The sequence below is a fragment of the Homalodisca vitripennis genome, chromosome 8 (assembly GCF_021130785.1).
Source record: "Homalodisca vitripennis isolate AUS2020 chromosome 8, UT_GWSS_2.1, whole genome shotgun sequence".
Taxonomy (NCBI): domain Eukaryota; kingdom Metazoa; phylum Arthropoda; class Insecta; order Hemiptera; family Cicadellidae; genus Homalodisca; species Homalodisca vitripennis.
In genome coordinates this window covers 14,593,921-14,607,052 of record NC_060214.1, presented here as the reverse complement: position 1 = coordinate 14,607,052, position 13,132 = coordinate 14,593,921, and the positions used below count along the sequence as shown (strand labels likewise).

At 32.1% G+C, this 13,132-nt stretch overlaps 1 protein-coding gene across 4 annotated transcripts in view; it reads left to right on the top strand.

Moving 5' to 3' along the window:
* The first annotated feature begins 6,168 nt into the window (after positions 1 to 6,168).
* Positions 6,169 to 13,132, top strand: part of LOC124367334 (BMP-binding endothelial regulator protein) — a 192,561-nt gene continuing 185,597 nt past the window's right edge. For all 4 annotated transcript variants that reach the window (XM_046824075.1, XM_046824073.1, XM_046824074.1 and 1 more), the window contains exon 1: positions 6,169 to 6,300. The gene's annotated coding sequence lies outside the window, so the exon portion shown is untranslated. The remainder of the gene's footprint in view (positions 6,301 to 13,132) is intronic.

Genomic DNA, 13,132 nt, shown 5'->3' with positions numbered 1-13,132 from the left:
TCTAGGACTCCTGTTGATTTTTGTGTAACAACTGTATGAATTCAACTGATTCGAAACCCAAAGTCCGTCAATTCGTCTATATATAACAACTAGCAGTTGCCCGCGGCTTCGCACGCAATTTCCCGTTGAAAACAGTACACTATATTTACTTATTCTTTTTCTATCACATTCTAAACATTGCTGAGATAATTGATACTCGTTCCTTCGTGAGCCTCTTGGGCGCATTATGAAGGTGTGTACCATATTCCTGCCTCTATCTTTCGTGGTTTTTGTTAGGTGTTGATAAGTTATTCAGAACAATTAATGTATATGGATGAATCTCGGTAAACTAATTAGGTTATAAAGAATAAAATTCGGTCTGTTAAAATTAATTTTCTGTTTAAGATATTTCCAGTATTATTTAGGAGTGTGCCTTCAAGAAAATGTATCAAAGAAACCCAATTTCGATCATAAAGTGTCTTCTTTCAGCTCTTTTCATTTACCTTCGATGTAACCAAATTCGATTACCTTATGTGCAAACATTCACGGATTTGTACAATGAGGTTGTTTTCATAATAGCGTTTAATAGTATTTTCATTGCATTAAATAGGTTTTTAATTTAAAATTAGGCAATGACGACTTCTATGCAACCTGCATTACACTACTGATCAAGCACTTTACAATAAAAATTTTCTAAATTTTAAATGTAAACAAATGTTCCTGCCTCTTTGATGAACTTCAGCTGAAAGTATTAATAGCTGTTAAGTATCAGTTCGATTTATATTACGTGTCGTAGCGCAGTCTGCCGGATTCAATATCAAACACTCCAACATCAACAAACAATTCATAATTAAAAAATTAATTAAGTAAACTATTTAAATTGGACCAAATTGTGAATCTAAACCATTCTCGAATTCCATTGAAAACACACACAAAATTTCATCAAAATCGGTCCAATAGTTTCTGAGTCTGTAAAGGACCTACACACAAACATTCATTTTTATATACAGTATATAGATTAAGTATCTGTTTATACTTCTTGAGGGAGCGGTTTATTATCAAGTACTTAGGCCTCAATAACTTTTTGTGCACCCTGGAAGACCTGCTGAACTATTAAGAATCTGACCAGGAAATCTTCCTGAAGAAACTGTACCCTTTTATAATGGCAAAAACTATTCTTAGTTATGATAGTAGTTCTAGCCATAATAATTGTGAAAATTCTCGGATCGGTATGAAATTTATACACGTAATTTTGTTATTACTATAGGCTGAATCGTTTATTAAAGCCCTGACGTAGCATACTCAAAATTGTGGCGTTGACAGTCCTTCTGTCCGTTTTTGTAAACATTCTTAATAGAAAGGTCCCAGAGGGTTAAAATTGGTTCAAGGAAGGGCCCTATTGATTTTGGGATCAAAATATCTGAGGACAGTCTGTCCATCCGTGTGTTTGTGCAGTTGATGGAAAGGTTTTAGAGATTTTAAAACTTGTACATAGGTACCTTTTGGTCCAAGGTTTTAATCGATGGTTATGATTAAGTAATATCTAATATCGGTTGTCAATGTCGATATAAAACACCGGGTCCGCTTATCGTACTCTACCCAAGAACCCTATTGATGTTTGGAAATTGTATTAGAAGCTGATGAATCAGTATAGCTGAATATAAAGTCTGTCCAAAAACTTGGAATGATCTGAATTTTAACTCCACTCATATATTATACTATTATGAATTAACTCTACCGTATTAAGTAATAATATATTTTGATCCTAATTCTGTCCAGTGTTCTAGGTGCGTGTGCCTTTTTCGTTTCCAACAATGCATTCTTACGTCACACTTTTTAACTTTACCTTTAGTTTTAGAGAGAGAGAGAAAGAGAGAGGGGGGAGGAAGGGAGGGAGAGATAGAGGGAGATTTGCGCTTAACAACTGGCAGCTGCCCTAGGCTTTGCTAACGCTCAGAAAGTTCAGGAAAAATCAGTTTTTAGAGTATGTCAGTTTAATAAAGATTCATGTCATTCTCTTTGAAAGTTCAATTGTTTAACTATAACTCATTTGAAGTTTATTAATAGAATATTTTTACTTTCATTAAATTTGGCCAAGCATGATTTAAACTCACCACCAATATAAAAAGAGGTAAAAACAGAAAAAAGTTATACATATGCTTTCGTACATTTTAAGAAACAATAGTGATACAATTTTTCCAAATTGGAAAGCTCTATTTCACATAAACAATTTTTATAAAAAAAGAAATAGTACAAACAGGCAGAAGGAAATAAAGCATTTTCAAACATTTTCTTTTCATGTTTTTTTTTATTGTTTCTGTCAGGAACAATTAGTTATTTCGCCTGAAAGAGCTGTCATTAATGAGCATCAATCATTTTGTACGTTTCAAATATTTATATCGTTGATGATTATTTTACTCCAGATGACAAATAGATAGTACCAAATAATGAGTTTCGATTACCATTTTTTTATTTGCAATTACATTTGAATTATCGATTGATCAATGTCGGGTACAGTTAGCAACCAACCTGTTCTACGCGTATCTCTTGTTTCAAAAGTAGTATACATCTGAAGAAAAAAGGCTTATGCATTTACGATAGAACTACTTAATTTCTTGAATTCGTTGTAAAAGAAAGATAGTAAAATTAAATATTTTCAAATTGATTATAAACTAAGAAATAACTCACTCATTTTTAATTGGATCATCATGATAATATGATAAAGAGTGACGTGGTACAAAATCCATATAAATGTAAAATGAATTAATCGGTAAAGGTATTTGTACGGGTGGTCTGAAGTGGGTGGCATTCGTTTGAAAAATACAGAACAATTTGGGCTTATTTATTACTAAAATAACATCCGACATATTAATAAATTAATGCTATTCTCTTAACATAACCTCAATGAAAGACAAATTTAAAATAATACACATTTAAATAGTAGTGCCGGCTCAGTCGGAAGAAGTAAGTCGATTTATTGATTTTGTGGCAGCTAAAATAGTAATCAATATCTCAAAAACTGTTGGGAAACTGGTTTAGGGTTTAGGAAATGAAGTGTCGAACAGCACGTTTTTATTGTTCTCTAAGTTCTTAAATAACGGAGTTGGAAATTTTAGAAATCTTAAATGGCCACCATATTAGAACGAAAAGGCGCACCAAAGTGGCCAACAACGATTGCCGAGATATTTATAAGACATTTTTTGTAACAAGTATTAATTTGTTTGTGCTTTTTGGGTTATTATCCTTTCCAAAAGCCACGGCATTTAGCATAATGTATAATGCCACGATCCTAGTGGTCCTTCAGTCCTGTCTTAAGACTAAAATGTTTTAAAAGTATGATACAAAAAATGCCATGATTTATCAATAAGCGTGTTTCCTTATCTTATCTCTCCCCAAAAGTGTTTATCTTATCTCGCCTGCTAGGAAAGTTTCTGCGGATTTGTACTAATGAGAGGATATGAAATAGTACAAATCAAAGTTAGCTATGAACAAGACATAATCGCGTGTTTTCTCGCGTGCGTTGTGAGATTTACCTCATACGCTGCGTAAAATTACGCAAGCCGCATATGCATAACCTTAACTGTGGTCATACGAAATAAATAATCTGGGTTGATAAGATTTTGGACACGCATATGGAGGCAAGAAGTCATAAATAATAATATAACACAGTTGTTGCTTTTTTTTTACTTTCTCTACTGAAACATTTGGTATTTTGTACCTCGTGCAATATATATTTATTTATTTTTCACACCCTTATTTTTTTATTGTTATGGAAGATACTGAATAGTTCTTACAATAAATGTTCCACTCTAACAGATCTAAATGATAAGTACAAAAAGTTTCTGGTTATTTTTTGAATTACAAGTAAGAATATGTTATACTTATTTATTACAACTTCAAAATGAGACCATTCCCATAATGCTACGACCATAAAAGTCTCGTAAAAGATGCAATAGATTGAATATTATTATTCACGTGGGGCTGAAATCAAAATGGCCGCCACTACAACCTGTGTATTTAATTGAATTATTTTTTTAATACCTAAATCAATCGTTTTCTACTAAATATTTTATTATTGAACAATATTAGCTTTGCAATGGGATTTTGATGAGACTTAGCTCTTTGAACCTCTTGGAAATTTTGTACAACTGTTGATTATTTAAATGTGACACTAAACTCGTTCTGAACCTTAAGTTGGACCAATAAATGTTTTGGTTCATTAACTGAAGATGGCTCGCAACACCTACGCCAAAGTATTTCTAGATTTGAATTTTTTTACCAATTTCTTGATACGTTGTGAACAAAAAAAACTATTTTTTTGTAATAAATATAAAAATAAATCAAATATGTTACTGTGGTACGCCGTGTAATGACATCGGCCTCCGCCGCGTAAAACCTAAGAATTAAAACTCTCTTATTAAGTCCATCTATACATCACACCTGTTTCAAAAATCTTCCTAGGTCACGCGAATAGTATTTTCATTCATTCATGAGTTCATTCATTCATGAGTTCATTCATTACTGTTCCAAATTGTCCATTGAAAATATTTTTTCTTAATGGAAGCTAGTTTTGTACAATTGAAAAGTGTCCTTACTTTCTTGAAGATTGCAAAGAGGAACAAAAAGATTGTCCAATAATCTTCCATGGCTTAAAATTCAGACTAATTAAATCAGCGAGTGCCTTTAAGCCCAACGCATTGTGAATCTATCGTTGTCGTTTCATAAACCTGATGTATGACAATGTTCAAGGCCTATTGAGGTTTGTGATACGGATCGGTTATTCCCTCTGTACCCCCCCCCCCTCATACCATCCCACCCTTTCTGTCTCGATAACTGATACCCAGTGATTACAATCCGTTATATTTTACCCACGTCAAATTATCATTTAATTGAAATTCAATTCCGTGCCACCCGGCAGTTTTGACTGCATTCAATTTAAATTCTAATATTTTATTTGTCATCGAAACAAGTAGCATTTTACAAACACCATGTTAAAATTAGGTTTAAATATTTTTTCAGGGTGTAAAAAAGTCCAGCACATGCTTTGTCATTCCCGGCGATTACAGGTACAGCAATAAAACTTGGTACATAGTGGTAATAGTGTAATTTAAAACTCATCGGTATATTATAAGAAATTTATGAAAGTGGCCTTTTATTAAAATTGTGATTGTAAATTACAACAATTGCGCTCTAACAGCTTTATTTAAAAATTATATAAACAATTTTGTAGTTTTTGAATTGTACATTCAGAACAAGAAAATAGACTATAGATTATGTTTTACAGATCATTCCTTATTTAAACCAAAAGGTAATTTTGACTTAGTGACTAATTGATACGCTTGTTCTACATTTCCAGTCGTACTTTGGAAGAATCTTCTGGTACTTTACAAATCCCTTTTAATGAGTAACAGTTAATAAATATTTCCTTATGAGCCAAATCTTTTTATATGTTTTCCCCAGTTCAGAAAATTTAAACATTTTTACGTTTTACGTGATCAACATTTTGAAACATCATATTTTTTTTACGTAATCAACATTTTGAAATATCATATTTTTACGTGATCAACATTTTGAAACATCATATTTTTACGTAATCAACATTTTGAAACATCATATTTTTACGTAATCAACATTTTGAAAACATCATATTTGTTTTACGTAATCAACATTTTGAAACATCATATTTGTTTTACGTGATCAAAATTTTGAAACATCATATTGTTACGTAATCAACATTTTGAAACATCATATTTGTTTTACGTGATCAACATTTTGAAACATCATATTTGTTTTACGTGATCAACATTTTGAAACATAATTTTTCTCTAAGGAACTTATTTTCAATTAATATAACTCATTCTCTCACGCAAAGGCTAATATTTATTTTTTTTATTTACGAAGTTATGACTTTTTTATTAGTAAAGTAATTTTATATTATAAATGGAAAATCGTGATCCTACGATATACATTTTTGTAACATGTAAAAATAAATATGTTTTTGAAAATTCTCTGCGAATCCCTTTATGGGACGTTCTCGCAGGGAATGATAAATGCCGGTCGAGTGCACGCCTAGATCCCACAAAAAGCGTGTATTACTTTAATTCAATTTGAACGCAACGACGAGAAGTCTGTCCGGTTGAGCGGGAGGCGGGCGAGCGGGACGGCCGCGCGACCGCACTCTATCGGAGACTCGGCACACCGCGGCCAACTCTACTCAGTCGCTCTACGGCACCAGCTGAGTATGTGTCGGAACAGTCCTTAGTGTTGTGTATGGTGTTCTCTCGGTCTTCTCTCCATACTGTATCTCTCGCCTGTTAACAGGTACGATCCTATTTCTACTACACTATTATCGTAAACAGTATCAAAGTAGGTTTAAAAAAAACTAAAAATTGTTTTTTAGTATTTTTTTATTTTTAGTTTGAAAAATTCACGAAAATTGATTATGGTTCATTATACTTAATAAAAAAATTAATTGCACTTATCATTACTATTATAGTAAATATTAACTTAAAAATAGAAGTTTTTTCCAAAACTTCAAAAAATTAATTGTTTTTTTTTTAATTTGTCATCATTAAATATTAAATTATGCCCTTTTTACGAAAAATTACAAACAAAAGTGACCAACTTTTTAAATAACATATTTCCCTAATTAACTAATTTAGTAAACCTAATACTTTAGTTATAGCATTTCAAATCTGTCTTGTTATCTTGTTAAAAACAGAAGTTTCTTGTAACACTTTAAAAATTTAGTGTTTTCAAAAATGTGTCATCATTAAATATTAAAATTATGCCCTTTTTTAGGAACAATTACAAAAAAAGTAACCAACTTTCTAAATAACATATTTCCATAATTAACTAATTCTGTAAACATAATGCTTTAGTTATTGAATGTTCAATCTATCTTGTTATAATTAATTCCATTTCGACTTCTATATTTTCTTCGTTTTATTAGTAAACCACTTAAATACCTCCTTATATTTTTCAATTATGGCTTCCGTAGCCAAAATCAATTCGTTCATTATTTCTAGTGACCGTTCGATATGGCCTGTAGATGCCGACGTTCAAAAGAGTTGCTGCGAGTTAATTTGAGTTCACTGCCAATCGTCTCTGAACTTTGTAGTAAGGTCGATAGCCTACTTAATTATTTTAGTTATCGCTCATTTTTTCGGTGTAATTAGTCACTTGATCGCTTGGTGCGAAACGATCACTTCCTGTCATGTAACACCCTTACAGTTGATTGATTCAACTACTTATCTTATTACGGATATGGGAAATCAAAGAAATTAATATATTATACTTGCAATCGTAATTTATTACAAATTATTTCTATCCGAATTACTAGATAAAACTAGTAACTTCTAGTTACTTTTCATGTTTTACGAAAAAATATACTCAAAATGAAGTGATTATAACTAAAATTTAAAAGAAAACTTTATACGAGTTCTGAAAATAAAATCAACATTTTTCAAAACCGTAACATTAGTTTATACTATTAATACTTTAAAAAAAACTAAAATGATTAAAGAGGTTAACTGTAAACATACGTTAAAATCAATAATAAAGTGAGCCATTTATAAATTTTACTTTATCATATGATTTAATATAAATAATTATTTAAGTTTAAAACTCGTTACTAAAATGTGATGAACACCTGTGTTAGTTACTAAAGCTTTGTAACTAACTGTAATTAAAAAGATTTTTTTCAAAATCACTTCTACAAACACAGTCTGTAAACATAACAACAGTAAATAAGTGTCTACCCAGGTGTGGATCAGCTGATCATTAAGTTTCTGGAAAGATAACCTCAAATCGCTAAATGGCTTCTGAGAAACTCTGATAATTGGACCACGGGTCGGTTTGTTGTCACAGTCAAGGATTTGACTTTAGGCCACTGTTTTGCTAGGCACAATATGAAGTCCTGTTTTGGCAGGACCTGTCCGCAGACATCGCAGGTCTACAATGTTTACTCTCCCCCGGTGGCTAATTCATTGCTGGGTTTATTTAGGGCTTTCCTACTGTCCCTGTTTATTATCTCTTGCATGGCCAACAAAGAAGGTACACGGGTTAGACCTACAACTCCGATGTTTTTATTATAGCCAAATAATTAGAACATTTCTTTTTTCGATTTCAATACAGCTTAAAATAGCTGTTTCAGCTAAGAGAGGTCATGTCAAAATTTAGATCACGTACCGTTTTTTATACCTTTGCTATTTAAACATTGATTCTTTAAGGATATTTCTGATTGTAATAACATACCCGTTTATAATTTATATAGGTTCATATAATACAATGTTTTTTATTCGGTCTGTGTAGTAAAATAATTTATTTAATTCTATTAATGTTTGCGGAAAGACAATTCTCATTATAGAAAAATGTACATTATATATTATTATCATCTCTAATTGAGCTACAAATTGTCATAAGTCCTCATTTTTTATTTTTTAAATTTATGTATTGATAGTTAATATTTATCCCCACCATGCTGTATCATAAATTAATATTTATATACAGTCCTACGTATACTTTCAAGGTTATAAACACTAAATAAAAATATAGAAAGGGAACATAAATTATAAGTGTAATAACTATACAAATGTTAACGAATAATGTATTTTGAAAAGGTGTGTATGTTGAAATACAAGCAGGTGTAAAAACACCATAAACCAATCAGCTGATATTAACAGCTGATTAGTGGGTTAGGAGTAACTGCCTAAGCAAAACATCTTAGTAATCAGTTGTTTTAAAGTGAATAAAACTCGTAAGTTTAATTTCCATATACGTACATATAGTCTGGTGTATTTTAAAATTACAAAAGTCACATGTAGAGTGTTTTTCGATTGATACCGAATATTTATAACGGTTTAGTAAAATAATTTTAAAATAGTTTTAAATACCTAAAATCACCGTACAAAAGAGTAAAAAATTCTTATTTTATATTACAAAAATTAATTTAAAAAATCGATAGCATAAAAGACATGCAAGTAGCCTATCAAAATAATGAAATACAACGAATAGATCAAATGTGTATGTATGCAAATGAACCGTCCATTTATTAAAAATAATAAACAGCAATAAAAGAAATAAAAAATACGATACAAAGAGCAATAAAACAGAGCAGAAGACAGGTACAGGTACCCGGTGTTATGTCGCTGTCAAAATGATTGACGAAGTTGACTTGACTCCTTGATTTATTCAGGAGAAAGTGAACTGCCCAACGCCTTTTTCAGCTGTTTACGTGCATTAACAGTACGGGGGATTTATCTGACAACGGTACCCGGATAGTACAGACCGTTATTTATCGCAGATCTAGATCAAAGTTTACTCTACTTTTTGTGATATCATTATTACATCTTAAGCCTTTGTAGAGGATAGTCCTCAATAGATTCATACGAGGAGTTTGTGCCAAATTTTTGTTCGATAAAGCTAGTTCTTCTCTTTAAAGCATAGACAACGCTACTGTACTAAATCTTATGTTCATAGTTTTAATCCATTTTAATTGGCTGAGCTTTAACGAAGCTTATCCCTCGTGGAGCTGGAAAATTCTATTTATGTATTTGTGTTCTCGTTATTTATAGCAGATCTAGATCAAAGATTACTCTACTTTTTGTGATATCATTATTACATCTTAAGCCTTTGTAGAGAATAGTCCTCAATAGATCCATACGGGGAGTTTGTACCGAATTGCTGTTCGATGAAGCTAGTTCTTTTTTTAAAGCATAGATAACGCTACTGTACTAACTTTTGTGCAGTTTTAATCCAGTTTAAATGGCTGAGCTCTAGCGAAGCTTATCACTCGTGGAGCTGGAAAATTCTATTTATGTATTTGTGTTCTCGTTATTTATAGCAGATCTAGATCAAAGATTACTCTACTTTTTGTGATATCATTATTAAATCTTAAGCAACTTAAGAGAACGCAAGTCTTTGTAGAGAATAGTCCTCAATAGATCCATACGAGGGAGTTTGTGCCGGATTTCTGTTCTATAAAGCATGTTCTTTTCTTTAAAGCATAGATAACGCTACTGTACTAACTTTTGTGCAGTTTTAATCCATTTTAATTGGCTGAGCTGTAGCGAAGCTTATCCCTCGTGGAGCTGGAAAATTCTATTTATGTATGTCTGTCCGATATCGAACTGACCTATAGACTTGAAATTGTGCATGAAGCTTCATTTTTATATGAGGGACACTGAGTTCTATGATGGTGCATTTGGCTGAGCGTTACCGAATATGTTTGCATTGGTCTTATGGATAACAGTGATGGGAACGAGAAAATTGCAAGATAAATATTTTTTTTATCTAATTTAATAAGCCTCAGCGTCTTAGCTATGCCGGCTTCGAGGTGCACTGGTTTTTATTTATAAGTATATGATTGGACCTCTCCGGGATTTGAACCCGTGATGTCTCGGTTAGAGCCGAGACTATAACCATTAGTCTACGGAGGAGGACAAGATAAATAAATGTGTAAACACACTCAGTACACCTATAAGAGATTCAAACATGTGAAATATCAACATATGTAGCCTAAATATCCCAACACATTCATCATTTTATGCGACTTGGTGTGTCGACTTTTATTATTTAAACTGATATAAGGCCCAATTTAATAAACAAAAGTCAGATGGTATCATGTGGCAAGATCGAGAATAATTTCTAGAATAGATTTTAAATTTTGCGTAAAACCTCATTTCTACAAGAATGATTTCTATGATGCGTCATTTTCTTGTCAACTTCTTTTTGTTTGATTGTTGTTACGTTTATCTGACTGCAGAACATCCTCAGGTTGAAATTAACTATAGATTTGAAATTTGGCATGCAACCTTAGTGAAGCCTGTTACGGCACATGGCGTGGGGTATCTCTAGCGTGTCTAATAGTACTTTCTTATTATGAATTAAAATTTTGAATATTTTATTATTGCCAGAGTTTACTCGTTGTAAAGTGCGTTTAATAGTTTTATGTTATACATTTATAATCGCTGTTTCCTCAGTTTGCCGCTAGATATCGCACAACAGCGTTTCAAGTGGCAACAGATTTTAGCATCGGATGCAATATCTTCTCATACATAATCAAAGGAACGTACCCAAGTCACTTCCAATCCAATATACTCGCGAAGCCGAAAACCAATTTGCATTGCATGCAATATATGCAATATCTTGTCAAGAGGTTGATTTTACACCTTCATTTTTGACAGGGAACACTTTGTTAGAGAATAGAATACTTTGGCAGGTGATAACATATGTTTTCATTTCTCTTTAATAATCTAGACTATATTATACATCTTCTCAGGGTGGTGTACTTATGATATTTGCAAATATACATTCTTTAATTCGATATATGAGTAAGAAAAAGAATCGTCAGCAGCGCTAAATTTGGCGACGGTCAACATTGGAGTGTACAGAAAGGGTTAAACATTTGAAAAGCCATTATTTTCTTAGATAAAATTAGTCTAAACTCGAAAACCTTAAAACCAGCCATTATCAGACTATATCAACTAATATCATATATTAGTCAGCTAATCGTACACGTAACGACTTTTGGCGAACTGTGTTTATCTAGTTGTCTTTCGATGACTATTTTTATTATTGACGGTTGGTTTGAAGTGTGTCAAACTAAAAAAATATGATCTGAGAAGAATCATTGTTTCATATTTTAACCCTTTTGATACATTACCATTTACACCAAGAACACCGCAGTTGACAATATTTCTTAAAATAAATTCCTATATCTATTTCAAGAACAACCAGGATCTATCTGTACTTAAACAATGCTAGGGTCTCGGATCCTAGAATTATAGATTAATTTTGTTGACGGAATATTCTCATGACTATATCTCGATTGTTTTAGTCGATTACCAGTCAGAACAACACTATAAGTATACAAACGCATTTTAAATTATATTATGCTGTTTTACATTGTGATGAAATATAATAACGCAATAATTGGATATCTAAAGTAATTAATAATTCTTTATTTAAAATCTCGTTTAATAAATTTACAAATAAGTGTCGATATTTGGAAATGCATACAATATAGTATATTAACATTTATTCAGGCTTGGTAATTTATTATTATCGTGCCCTTTTTTTCTATTACCACTTGCTTATTACTTTATAAAATGTTTAAACTTCCAAACTGTTAATGAATTTTGTCAGTTAATACGATTTTCGGAAAGGTCAAAATGCTTTCAGGAAACTCTTCGATATATTCAACCACAGTTCGATTTATCGTGGCAGCCAAGGACTTTACCCTGGGCTTTCCCCTACTGTATCCCTGAAAACTAATGTAAAATATATTTGTCGGTAAATTGTCATTGGTCATTTTTATTACATCTAAGTAGAAACCATCGACGCCAGTAAAATCGTAAAGCGAATCGTATTTTCCATTTATATGATTGCATGTAAGGATGGAGCCCTATTTTTGCAGTGAGGCCTGTACGAATGTTGAGTTTAGCTCCAGTTCACCTTCCTCTTAGTGCAGTGTCTGGAATCTGACGCTGTCACAGACTTGACTGGAATCTGGAGTCATGTTCATCTGAAGAGATCGAAAAACTGAGAAAGCCAATTCGTCTGGGTTATACTATATTTTATATTTTGTAATCTAGTCTGATGTCGAAACGATGGAAATTGTTCGTATTGAGCTTTTTCGTCGTTGACTTTTTTTAGATCTCTTCAGACGAACATAACTCCAGATTCCAGACGCTGCATTACGAAGGTTAACTGGAGCTAAGCATTCATATTAAACCAAACCTTCTCACCATGGCTACGTTTTTATATGCCTATATGTTATTCTATTATTTAAACATGTTTATAAATCTTCTAATTCGTACGTTAAATAATCTTCGCATGATGACAAGCCAAGACACCCACCCACTTATCTAAGCGTCTAACTAAACTTCCACATTTATTAAAAAGCATACTTCGTAATAAAAAATACATAAATTGTGTGAAATATATCAAATTTTACTATGGATGTTTTTATTGTAGGATTGAATTTCATAACCTGTGTAATTATTGTTGGCTGAGCGTTAGCGAAGCCCATCACTCGTTGGGATGGAACAATTTTTTGCTGTCTGTCCGCATGATATCTCGAAAAGGAATTGACCTATAATAGACTTGAAATGTGCATGAATCCTCATTCCTATAGGAGGAACACAGAGTT